This window comes from Lepidochelys kempii, chromosome 3 (genome assembly GCF_965140285.1).
Source record: "Lepidochelys kempii isolate rLepKem1 chromosome 3, rLepKem1.hap1, whole genome shotgun sequence".
Lineage (NCBI taxonomy): Eukaryota > Metazoa > Chordata > Testudines > Cheloniidae > Lepidochelys > Lepidochelys kempii.
In genome coordinates, this window is record NC_136382.1 from 100765341 (window position 1) to 100778658 (window position 13318).

General features: G+C 42.9%; 1 long non-coding RNA gene across 1 annotated transcript; it reads left to right on the forward strand.

Annotated features, from left to right (window-relative positions):
- The first annotated feature begins 5965 nt into the window (after positions 1 to 5965).
- Positions 5966 to 12658, forward strand: LOC140909012 (uncharacterized). Its single transcript, XR_012158048.1, has 3 exons — positions 5966 to 6054; positions 11591 to 11708; positions 12573 to 12658. It is a non-coding gene; the product is annotated as an uncharacterized LOC140909012 (long non-coding RNA).
- Positions 12659 to 13318: the final 660 nt, after the last annotated feature.

Here is a 13318-nt window from a genome sequence, read left to right on the forward strand (position 1 = left end):
TCATAACAAGAACCAATGGCTGGAAGCTGAAGCCAGACAAATTCAAATTAGACACACATTTTTGACAGTGAGGGTAATTAATCACTGGAACAAACTATAAGGGAAGTGGTGGACTCTCCATCTCTTGATGTCAAGTCAAGATTGGATGTCTTTCTGGAAGATATGGTTTAGCCTAACACAAACTACTGGGCTCAATACAAGAATAACTGAATGAACTTTAATGGACTATGATATACAGGAGATCAAACTAGATGATTTAATGGTCCCTTCTGGCCTTAATCTATGAATAAAAATGCCAAGGTTATTGTGTTCCAGTAGAAAGACATGGGCGGCCATCAGTAGGAATAACATTTTTAGTGTCCAAACTTAAACTTCAGTTTTAATAAAATTATGCAGTGTTCTGGACATGTACTAGCTTGACAGTCTAGGAGACTCAGGTCCTTTGTCCATCCACACAAAGAGGTGCATCCTCAATGATAGACCCAGTTTAGCCACACCAGAGTGCCGATATGCCTCAATTGAGAACTGTAGGTGAAATCTTGGTCCCATTTGCTTCCTTCATTTCAGTGGGACCAGGATCTCATCCCATGTTCAGGAGCAAATAATAGTTCAGTCTTAATGCTTATTCAGTCCTTGGTCTCATTGCTGTGACTGACATCATTAGGGCCAGCTGTGACATTGATCACTTGTCCATCAGAATTTGGACACCAAATTCATATCACATAACTCCCTAGAAGCTGAGAGATTATTAATTTTGGCCACTGCCAAATTTGAGCCAATGACCTAGAGCTGTAAGGCTCTGTCATTACCAAGCTCCTGAGCAAGCCTCCCCTTTCCACTATAATTTCAGTAAAATCGATTTTAACAAGTATACCAAATTAAAGTAGCTCAGTCCCAATCTCATAGCAGATTTTCTTCAGTATTTGCTCTGAGGAAGAGCAATCCAGACTGTCAGTTCAGCTGTCATTTGTCTGACTCACACTTGGGCATGTCATATTAATAGACTGTTATGTTTTGATTACTATTCAAAATGCTCTCAAACACCTGGAATAACTCTCTTGTTTACTCTGCTTCAATAAACTTGTTTTGATAGTTCCAAAACTTTTTTAAAATTTTATTTGACAGGAAATTTTAAAATGTTGCCTTTGTTCTGATGCTGGACAGAAGGGCGGGGGGGTTTAAAACATTGGAATTGCCTGCAAAATGGAAATTGTGAGTTTTGACCTGCACTATTTCCTGCCTCTTTCAAAGCTATACCATCAAATGTCAATATTGGTAACACTAGTTAGATGGCAACCAAAAGGACTTCTTGTTCAGTCTTTTTACAAACAGTGGCATCAAAACAGGCATATCAACTTCTTTCCCAAGTTACTATCAAGTTCTACAGATCATTCAGGGCATTAGGTATTCCTCTTAATTTCTACTAGATGTAGATCAGTTTATCTGATTTTCTTCTGGCTCTTATGAACCCCTGCTCAGGAAAACACAGAAACATAAAAACTAAAAAAGTGTAATCACATTGCACATTTTAAAACTGATTATACAAGTATGATACTTTAGATTTACTTGCGTGAGAGCTGTAACAGTGCTTTCTGAAAAACAAAATGTCATTGCTCTGACAGGGTACCTGTTCCCTTTGTCACCCATACTGTAAAGACAGCCATGCATCCCAAACAATTGATCTGAGATCACTACAATTTTTGAAGCAGGGTTGTTGATTTTACAGATAGAGTAATTGCTGTTTAGACAAACAGATGGAACTGACAGGATAATTTTCAACAATATTGACAGCAACTTGTCTTCCAAACGTTTCACTTTTCATTTGACAACCAGATCATACCAGTGTGGAGGATGGAGAATTTTCTTAATTCCTTTCCAGTCAGCAACCAACCAGTCAACAAGTACCTGTTCTATAATCCATCAACTGTCTATCCCTAAAATTATGAAGTGTGACTAGGAAAGGTAAAGATATATGTTATCCTCTTCTGAACATAATTTCTCATCTTTGCTCAAATACATGAACAAATCAAACCAAAAAGTCTAAGTTATTGTTTTGTATGTAGATGCATGTTATGATCATCTCCTCTAACCTCCAGTATAACACAGGCCATAGAACTTCTCCAAAATAAATTCCTATAGCAGATCTTTCAGAAAAACCTCCATTCTTGATTTTAAAATTGCCAGTGATGGAGAATCCATCACGACCCTTGGTAAAGTGTTCTAACGGTTACTCTCTCTCACTGTTATAAACAACAAGGAGTCCGGTGGCACCTTAAAGACTAACAGATTTATTTGGGCATAAGCTTTCGTGGGTAAAAAACCCACTTCTTCAGATGAATGGACTGAAAATTACAGATGCAGGCATTATACTGACACATGAAGAGAAGAGAGTGACCTCACAAGTGGAGAACCAGTGTTGACAGGGCCAATTAAATCAGGGTGGATGTAGTCCATTCCCAATAATTGATGAGGAGGTGTCAATTCCCAGAGTGGGAAAGTTGCTTTTGTAGTGAGCCAGCCACTCCTAGTCCCTATTCAAGCCCATTGCTGGCAGATGATGGCATATATCATTTTAGTATGCCCCTCTGCCATATACATTGGCCAAACTGGACAGTCTCTATGTAAAAGAATAAATGGACACAAATCAGACATCAGGAACGGTAACATACAAAAGCCAGTAGGAGAACACTTCAATCTTCCTGGACATTCTATAACAGTGGCCATCCTTCAACAAAAAAAACTTCAGAAACAGACTTCAAAGAGAAACTGCAGAACGAAAATTCATTTGCAAATTTAATATCATTAATTTGGGCTTGAATGGGGACTGGCTGGCTCACTACAAAAGCAACTTTCCCTCTCCTGGAATAGAGATCTCCTCATCAATTATTGGGAGTGGACTACATCCACCCTGATTGAATTGACCCTGTCAGCACTGGCAGGCTATTTCCTGCATATCCTCCGAAGACCTTATTGAATTATGCTTAAGTATATTTGGGTCCATTGCATTACATGCAAAGTTTATGTATTATTGTGGATAGTATGTTATCTCTCTAGGAGGGAGGATGTGCTGGGAGACCTGGGAGTTCAAGGACTGAATTGAAAATGTGTCAGACAAGAATGGACTTTTGGACAATTAAATTTGAAGTGCATTTCCTGGGGAATACCTAGGGAGAGGTTAATGCAAATTCCCCACAACTGAGTATGCAAAAACCCAGCCTTTTGAAGCTATATCCTGAGCAGTGGATCAGGCTACTAATTACCTGTTCCCAGAAACTTGAGCCCAAAGGCCTGAGCTGTGTAAAGAAATGGCTGAACTGCCAAGCTGGGGTTCTGGTTGTGAATCTTAGCCAGCTATGAACTTGTAACCAAGGGGAAAACCCAGTTGTGGGTTTTGAATGACTGACACCTACCAGAGCCCAAGGTTGGAGTCTGGTAAGATTCTTAGCATGTTTGTACGTTATTTTATTGTTTTTAATACATTTTCATTGTAATGCTGTCACCTTAAGAATAAATATGCTTGTTTATAAAGAGCTGTGTGGTAACTTATAACTGCAGGCCATTATACTGTTCATAGCCACTGGAGAGAAAGTAAAGCACATATTAGCCTGTTTAGGCAGTCTGGCTTGCTGGGAATATCACAGCATAAGCAGAGAACTATGCAGTCTTAAAACCCCTGGTCAGAAGGGAGTGGGGAAACGGGTCTCTGTCCAGAAGAGATGATGGGTGGGAGCTGCAAACCTTTCAGCGAGTGCCCCTGATGGACTAGAAGGGGGTATATATATTTACATTTAACCGTATTAAAATGCATATTATTTGCTTGAACCCAGCGTACCAAGCAATTCAGATTGCTGTGTCAGTAACCTGTCCTTGTCATTATTTCCCAAATTTTTATGTCATCTGCAAATTTTATCAATGATGATTTTATGTTTTCTTCCAAGTCAATGATAAAAATATTAAATAGTCTAGGGCCAAGAACCAATCCCTGCAGGATCCCCTACAAACAAAAACTCGATAATGATTTTCCTGTTTTTCATTGAGACCTACCAGTTAGCCAGCTTTTTATCCATTTAATGTGTGCTATGCTAATTTTATATTGTTCTAGCTTTTTAATCAAAATGTTGTGGAGTATGAAGTAAAACACTTTACTGAAGTCTAAGTATATTACATCAACACTATTACCTTTATCTACCAAATTTGCAATCTCATCAAAAAAAGATACCAAGTTAGTTTGAGAGGATCTATTTTCCATTAACCTATGTTGATTGCCATTAATTATAATTAATTACCCTCCTCTTGTTCTTTATTAATCAATTCCTATATCTGCTGCTTCATTATCTTGCCTGAGATCAATGCTAGATAGGCCTATAATTACCTATTTTCCTTTTTTAAAATATTGGCACATTAGCTTTCTTCCAATTCATGGAATTTTCCTGATATTTTCAAGACTTATTGAAAATCAACATTAATGGTCCAGTGAGAGTCTCATCCAGCTCTTTTAAAACTCTTGGATGCAAGTTATCTGGACCCACTGATATTAAAATGTTTAACTTCAGTAACTGCTGTTTTTTGGGTGAGCTTTTGTTCTATAAGACATGAAGCGTCTAGTTAAGTATGTCTAGGTTCTAGGATGTGTGTTATGTTTTTATATGTAACCACTTGTTGCCAATATTTCTACTTGCTATTATTAGAATCTCTATATTGTGTTAAACTTTTACTTGTCTAAGTGCTGTGGTGTGTGAAGCTGGGCATTGATCTGAGGTATAACTGGTAAGCCGGGGTGTACTGATCTGTGAATATTGCAAGTGTCCACTGGAACAGGGGCGGCACACTCCAGGGAGACTCTCAGAAGGTTTGGGGGTTGGAGTGTGCCTATCATGAACTGTAGAGAGAGAGCAGGGCCTGGATAGGAGTGCTGGTGTTGCCAGTGACTGCTAGAGACAGGGAGCTGACCCACAGCAGGCGCAGACAAAGCTACTTCATGCTAAAGGCAGATGGTAGCGAGGTGCCTCACAAACCTGGGTACCCCTGAGAAGCCTCACACCCATCCTGTGGGTATTAAGACAACTTAAGAGTTGCCAAGTCTGTCAGTCTAACACCTTTAAATTATTTCTAGTACTGTGGAAAGTTTGGGGAAAGTCTCTAGAGACATACAGAATGAAGGTCTTTTGCTTAAAGCGCTGGACTTGACTCAGGATCAGTGTTCTATTTACATTCTGCCACAGACTTCCGGTGTGACCTGGGGCCAGATTTTCCAAAGAGCTCAGCACACTGCATGCTGAGCTGTTGAAATCTAGCCACTTATTTGATTGCTTAAATGGGAGCTGAGCTCTTTGGAAAGTCTGGGCCCAATTGTGGGTTCTGAGCCCTGTTGAAAAACTGGCCCTTAATCTCTCTGGGCCTCAATTCCTCATCTGTAAAATGAGGAAAATAATATTCCCTTTCTCCCATCTTTGGTCTGTCTTGTCTATTTAGACGGCAAGCTCTTTGGGGCAGGGATTGTCGTTGTGTGTGTGTGTGTGTGTAGTGCCTAACACAACAATCTTGGTTAGGGCCTTTAGGTGCTAGTGTAATACAAATAATAAATAAATAATACTGAGTAAAAATGCTAAGTGTTCAAAAACACATCAATTTTCCTGCAAAAAGCTGGCTGGCAAAGAAAACTGCTAAAAATGCAAGCGAACAACAACAAATCCAAACCTTCCAGTCACAAGGCGGATTGTGTCATGCCAATGTGCACTTCAGGAACTTTGTAACCCCGTTACAATCCTATTAGAAATCTCAGGCCTGAACAAACAGAGCAAAGTCCAAACAAAGCAATAATGCTCGGAGCAAAGGGCAGAAAGCGTATATGTGTGGGGAGAGGGGGGAAAAAGGGGGAGAGGCCTAGAGCTTCTCTTTCAGCAAGAATGTTGCCAATGAGACTGGCCATGGGTTATACGCTGTCAGCATTTGCAAAGGAGCTGCCTGCCTGGATTATCTTCACTGGGATCTTCCTGCCGGTGGTTTTGCTCCTATTGTTGCTCATTGCCTACTTCAGGATCAAGCTGATAGAGGGTGAGTGAGACCCCGGGGATGACATGGGGTGGATAGACAAACCTCCTTGTATAATCAAATACATTTTGCATATACTAAACAACTAATCTTCAGTGAATAGCGGAAGCTGGGAACGGGTGGCAGGGGATGGATCACTTGATGCTTTCCTGCTCTGTTCATTCCCTCTAGGGCAGCTGGCGTTGGCCACTGTTGGAAGACAAAATACTGGGCTAGATGGACCTTTGGTCTGACCCGGTATGGCCATTCTTATGTAAAAAGCAAAACTTGCCAAGCCTTTTGAAGCTGTTGTGCCACATTTAAACTGTTTCTCCAACCAGAAGATGGCTTATAGCCACAGTTCAGGACTTGGACTGAAACTACGTTTAAGCCCCACAGTTTTACTGACTGCGTGAACAGAAGCAGGAAAGAACTACACTCATTTGTATTAGAAGTAACCATACAGGAGAAAATATAGTGCGGCTAAACTACAAATCAGGTTCCTCTGCACCTTTGCTGCTCAAGCTTCAGTGTGAGGTTAATAGTGATTGAGTCTTATGTCTATTTGCTCATTAAGTTGAATGTCTGCACTCCTGAAATAAAATTAAGAGGAGGGTACCTGCCCTTTTTACTGAGTGCATTGGTCAAGCTCCTCATCTGGGTGTCACAGCTTTAGCTGGTCCATAAATCAATTAGAGATCTACATTCAGATTTTTTTTAACCCCTAACTCAGATACCAAAGACTGTGCGTGAGAGTGCGCCCACAAATGTGCGTATATCCACATATTGTAAATGAGGCTCCCGAGTGCTAGAACAATCAAATGGCCCTTGTGCAAGAAAGGCCACGGGACAGCAGGACTGTTGTAGTAAAAGCTTGAATGATAAACATTTTAAAAAGGGACCTCCCACCCTCTCGTGTGTCATTCTGACAAATTATCCATACAAGGAGACCTGCGCTGCATTCCTTCTCAGCTCAGATCAAGGCTGCAGGTCACGACTGAGCCGTAGTGGCAGACTAGTGCAGTGCTGCTTGCACTTCAAACTGCCAGGCTCAAGCCAAAGCTGTTCGGGCCTGATCCAAAGCACATTCAGGCCAATGGACAGAAACTCCTTGATTTCTGTGGGCTTTGGATCAGGCCCTTAGCAAACAGAAAAGAGTAAACTCCTTGGTTGCTTCACAGGGAGTTCTCAGAGACCACAGATTCCATTGGATTCCAGTGTCTAGACTCTATAGGATGCTGTTTTTTGGGCACAATGTATGCCAACACTTACTCACCAAAATTGTCCGATAACACTTTTGCTGCTGCTATCAAAACTGACCAACTGTTTTGCTTTGGTTCTTCCTTGTTCGATTAGGCTGTATAAGGCATGTTAGAATTCAGCTACTGCTGTACTTGAAAAGTCTGTGTTCATTATTTGAGGCAGAATGAGAGAGCACCTTGAATCTGATCAGGAGGATGTGTTAATTGTAAAGGGTGGCTAAGTACAACTGAAAGAGAAACCCTGAAGCAGTCAAAATAGCAATGCCAGATTAGGAACCCGCTCCACACACAGTCTTAGAAGTGCCAGTGAACATCAGACAAACCTACCACAGGCAGCGCTCATTGACTCGGTGCATAGAAGGACACTAGAGGAATTATCCAGACAGTTACTAGCACTGTGCAGTTTGTTTTGAACACATTAATCCCATTAGCACATGCACAACTCCACATTAAACAGATCAAATCTTCTTGACAAAGCGCTAAAATCATCACTACGGAGTAACTGTATCTGATGCCATCTCTTCTGCCTAGAATGGGTTTTTTTTTTTAATTAATTGAGTTTTGATGTAACTGATATCAGCTGCCTTCGACTGCATGGGAGATGCCAGGTGGCACCATCAGAAGTGCTGTCAATTCTGTGTATCTGAATGAATTAGGGCTCAAAGAAAAGCTAGTTTGTCTGCTGTGGCACAGTCCTTCTCAGACCTCCTCATGAGGCTGTCAGGCCAGGCGGCTCCTCACTTTAGCTGCTTTCAGCACCACTCCTCTAGAGGAGCTTAAACCTAGTCCTCACATGGAGAGATGTGATGATACACTAGGCCTCACCTCTCAGGATAGGGCATTCGACGCAGACTCAGTACAATTAGCATCCTCTAGGGCACTCCGTGTCAACAACCACAGAGCTGCAGCTCAGAGCATAGTACCCGCCACCGCCCAACCCACCTATGGCCATAGACTCAGAGTGACATGGCCAGCACCCCTGACCACAAGGCTCTGAGTGCTGTAACTGGGGTGCTGCAACTGGAGCCTCATATCCTCGCCGCCCCTTCCAGGGAGCAAGAGGCACCAACTGCCAGAGCTGGGCACCCCACTAGAGACCCTGGGCTAGAACCACAAAAGGGCTTAGATGCCTAACTGCCATGATAGGCTCCTAAGTCCAACATTTTGGTTGCCACGGAGATCCTCAAAATCTTTGCTCAACTGCCACCCTACTGCACTGGTGCCCAAAGTCCCCGAGTCTAGATTTTTGCTACTGAACTGCCCTAGGTGCCTTTGTCTTGCTAGCTGGGCATGTGCATAGTTGCCTCAATCCTGACCTCTCCCAGCAGCTCAATGCCTAACTCACCCCTAAGCACCAGCTAGATGCTCAGACGAGGTGAGCCACCACCTCTCTCACCTGTGGGGCTTTGAGCATGCCTAACTCCTCACAACATGGCTGGGAGGGAGTGAGATGGTGGCCTCCCTTATAAACTTCAGGCCAGGGGTCCAGCTACTCATCCAAGATGTGAGACACCCTGATTCAACTCCTCCCTCTGCCTGATGTGGAGAAGGGATTTGAACTAGGGTTTCTTACCTCTCAGGTGGATCTCTAACTACTGGGCTAGAGAGTCATTCTTATGGTCTCTCTGGACCAACTAACACTTAATTGTTTAAGTATTTCATACACAGTAGAACTGCTTTAACAGGAGACATTGAAAGTGAGCCATGTCAGAATATCCCATAGCTCTGTTGTTAAGGCACTCCCATGAGAGCAGGGAGACTCCCAGTTCAAATCCCTGCTTTATATCAGGTAGACGGGAGAATTGAACCAGGGTCTCACATGTGAGTCCCCTAACCACTAGGCTAAATGTTATAAGCTAAATGTCATTTCCCTCCCTCCTCCCCCCGGCCCTTTTGTGTGGAGTTAAGCTGAAGTGCTACCACCTTACTTGCAAGGAACGGTTTCAATGCCAGACTCCAGCAGAGGATTCACAGCTGTAGATCCCAGGCAGATATAGGCACCTCTCTCTATCCTGGACTCGGGCACTAACTCCCTGACAGGGGCAGGGCTTAGGACGCACCCTATCCTCAGCATCTGCTCTTGGCTAACTTACGCACCTGCCCACTAAGTATGCTGGCTTTTGTGGATCCCATTCGCAGGCGCCTGTCTTGCCCCAGGCATTGTACAGGAAGCCTAGGCACCTCACTCAGGGTTTGTGGAGTCCACTGAGTGACTAGCTACCGCAATGTTGAGCACTGCAACCCTGAGTCCCTTTATGGATTTAGCCCTATCAACCCAGCCAGAACATCCCCAGCAGGAAGCAGCCAGATTTCCCAGTCAGCAGCAGGGGCCACCAACTCAGCTACAATTCCCCAACCAGTCCAGGACGAGGAGCAGCCAGGGTAGAGTCTCCTGAGTTATCTGGATGCCAGTCCAAGTAGATGCCAGAGCCCACCGGGGCACAGCAATTCCTCTGTTTCCAAAGCTTGTTCCATGCTGTAGCAGTGTTTCAGGCTTAAGTTCTGGTAATCAGGATGTTTGTTGTAGTCAGTATGTAAATAAGGTGAGACATATTCAAAGATGCAAAATAGGGACATATACCATTTGCTTAACATCTCCAGGTTTCTGAACTTTCGGCCTTAACAAGTGTTATATGTGTGTGTGTGTGTCTGTGTAAATGCACGAACTGTGTTACCTGCCAAGTTGCTAAAACACTTACTCAAGCAGCCCCTTGTTCAACATGCACTTTTCAGACATTGACCATACCAGTGAAGCCCAGTCTCCTTGCTTAAAATCAGGTTGGTCTTTGCCTCTCTCTGACTAAGAATAATTTATAGCTACCGATAACCTATATACACACAGAAAACCAAACACACACTGTGGTACCAAAACATGACACTATACAGTATCTATCAAAACATGAGGAAGCTGAAGTGTTGAGGTGCTATTAGAAACACCCAATATTACCACAGAGAGCTGATGTAATGGGAGAACAGGAGATGGCCAATGAAGTCCAATTATTGTGAAAGTGAACATTTACATTAGACTTTTCTTGAAATACAAAGGCTCTCTCTTTTAGTAAAGAGCCATCTCAAGGACTGCCTGTGTATTAAATATACCTTAGCAGTGATGAAATACTATTAAGGTAAACCTAGTGCAGCGGTTTCCAATCTTTTCAATAGCACAATACCTTTTTCCATACTGGGACACCCTCCTTTGACATGTAGCTGGGATGTAGCCAGGATTGCCCCTCCCATTTATCAATATGGGAAGGGCAGGATGATCACAACCCCTCCTAGGCTGAGTCCATGCCATTGTGTTTTTTTAAGTAACATTTTTTCTCTTGGGGGGAGGAGGGGGGAGAAAGACGTGATGTTCAAGGCTGTGTGACTGGTTGCTGAAGGCAGACTTGTTCTTGCTGCCCTAGCCAGTCGTTACGGTACCAGTATCATTACTCTGAGAGTGCTTTGGGATGATCACATCTATGAATGTCTTTATGTAGAACCAGATGTTTAAATGTACTATTAAAGTTTAGGATTTTGTTCACCTTTATGTTTGGATTTTGTTAAGGCAACTGATGCTTCCTAATGTCACTCAGAGCCACACAAGACTAATCAGTGGACTAATTGGCAGAGGAGTTCGCCAAAGGGATCTAGAACCTTTTATTATATATTGCAAATTCAAATCCAAGAAAGATTGTTGTGACTAAAAACCACGGGGCCATCAAATGTTAGGTGAAAAATTCAGTTCAGTTTCAAGCAGACACATGTATATGGTGCCATTTTCAAAAGGGCCTGTTACCAGATCACCTTACCGCATTTTGGCACCCAGTTCTCTGTGCCTCAGTTTCCCATCTCCAGGCGCTAGACACCTCCATTTCCTGCATGCAAGCCAATTCTCAACTCTTCAAATTATTTAGTTCTCTTACCAAATCATAAAGACTACTCCTCTCCCTCTGGGAAAAAACAAGAAGTCCAAAAAACCTCAAAACTTCCATCAACCTCATACTGAATCTTCAGCCTGACTCCAGGCTCAAGAGGCCTTCTGCCTCTCGTGTCAGGGGGTTTTCATACTGCACTTTTCAGTGGCCTTGTAGGGCTTTCCCGTGCCTGGGGTTCCAGTCCAGGGACTCAGTAGTAATCAGAGAAGTTCCACCAACTCAGACCCAGTGCTTCACTTTGCTGGCCACTTCTAATCTAGGCCTGTCTCTAAATCTTTCTCACAGCCCCTTGCTCAGCTCTCTAATAACCCCTTCACAGGGCTTCTCAAATCCAGTCAACCCCTTTTCCTCATGGCTTATCAATTACATTCATATCAGGGTTCCAGCTCTGGGTTTACCGGCACTCCTAGACTCTCCTTCTCAGCTCTTCACAGAGAGACTCCGAAGGACTATGTACCCCTGGCTTACGGCAAGAGAGCCTTCCTGCTCCCAACAGGTACTTCTGAATAGGCTTCCACTTATAGAAGGCCCTACCTCCAGGCTATCATCGTGTGAGCTTGATGATCCAGCCACCAGCACAAGTCCATCACTTGGGGGCTGGATAAGTAGGCACAGGCAGAACTAAGCACAACTCTTTTGAAGGACCAGTCCAACCAGTGACAGGGCCTCAGGCATTCAGGAGGAGCTGGGTGCCTCATTCGTTGAGACCCCTTTGAAAACACCATCCACGATACCAAAACCAGTGTCTACTTATTCAATTTTCGAACACTGTCTTGCACTTTCTTCCACACTGCCCTTCAAGCACAAGAAGGCCTCATTGTCCTCCTTCTAATTCCCCCTTTAAGGTCTCCTTTGTGCGAGGCCTCAGAAAACTCAGCAATGGTTAGGCAGCTTGTGCGCTGTGACCAGTTTTTTATGCTAATCAGTTTTGTCTCATTGTTACTTTGTTCTCCCTGTTTGTCAGCTGTAGCCCTCTATTGGATCTTCCCTTAGACTGGATTGTAGGCTCCATGGGGAAGGGACTGTCTTTTTGTTCTGTGCTTATACAGCACCTAGCATAATAGGGCTCTGGCCAGTGATTGGGGCCCCTAGGTACTATCAAAACACAAAATAAAATATCACCATTAGCACAACTGGCCAAGGACTCAGAGACTGATCTAAAGCCCAGTAAAGTAAATAGGAGACTTTCCTTTTACTTCATTAAGTTTTGTATCAGGCCTTCAATGGGCATGTAGTCTTAACTACCTTCTAATGCCCAGAAGAGGTTCCTCCAACAATGTTGATAAGCTTACCCTACTGTTACCTTTTCTGTGTAACAAGTTCAGAGCTGCTAATTAACACGACTGTTTCTGCTTTTCAGTTAATGAGGAATTGGCCATGGGCAATGATCCCACAGATGCCATCCTGAACTTCCACATCCGGTACCAGAAACTGAGATCTGAAAGAAAGAGATTAACCAAAAGAACATAATGACGTTTAACGGACGTTCGCCTCAGAAAACAAGTTCGACACTAGCAAGCAACTCAGGAGGTTTAAAAATAACCTGCTGTATTATAAAAGTCATGGGGGAAACAAAATGGTGGGAAGTTAGTGCAGGACTGTACAAATGAAACCATCTTAAAAGGCCTTGTAACAGTTTTGCTATCTCTATATGATACCTAGTAAGCAACACTTTCCTGAACTCGTCAGCACCTGTGACTTAATGCAATGTACTTTATCGGCTGGTTTCTGAGACAAGGCATTTGGGAAAAAACCTCATTGCTCACTATTCCTTAAGTGCTTATATAAAGTCGAAATAGCTCTAGGAGTCTTCATGTGACAGCAGAAGACTACGTAGGTCTATGAATCAGCAGCAGTCTTGCTGAGTCACAGGTGTACGAACAGCAGGTTAACATGAATTAAATTTTTTTTTAAACATAAATAAATATTGACAAAAGCATGCTCTCTGAACTGATGAGAAACTACAGAAAAACTTGAAAAGTGAAAGACAAAAGTGATGGAAGGAAAAAAAAGGATTTCTTCATTTATTTTTCCTATTTCATATTTTATTAAACTCACCTCCAGTTCATACTGTATTATATTCTGTTTGTGAGGCAGAGTATTCAA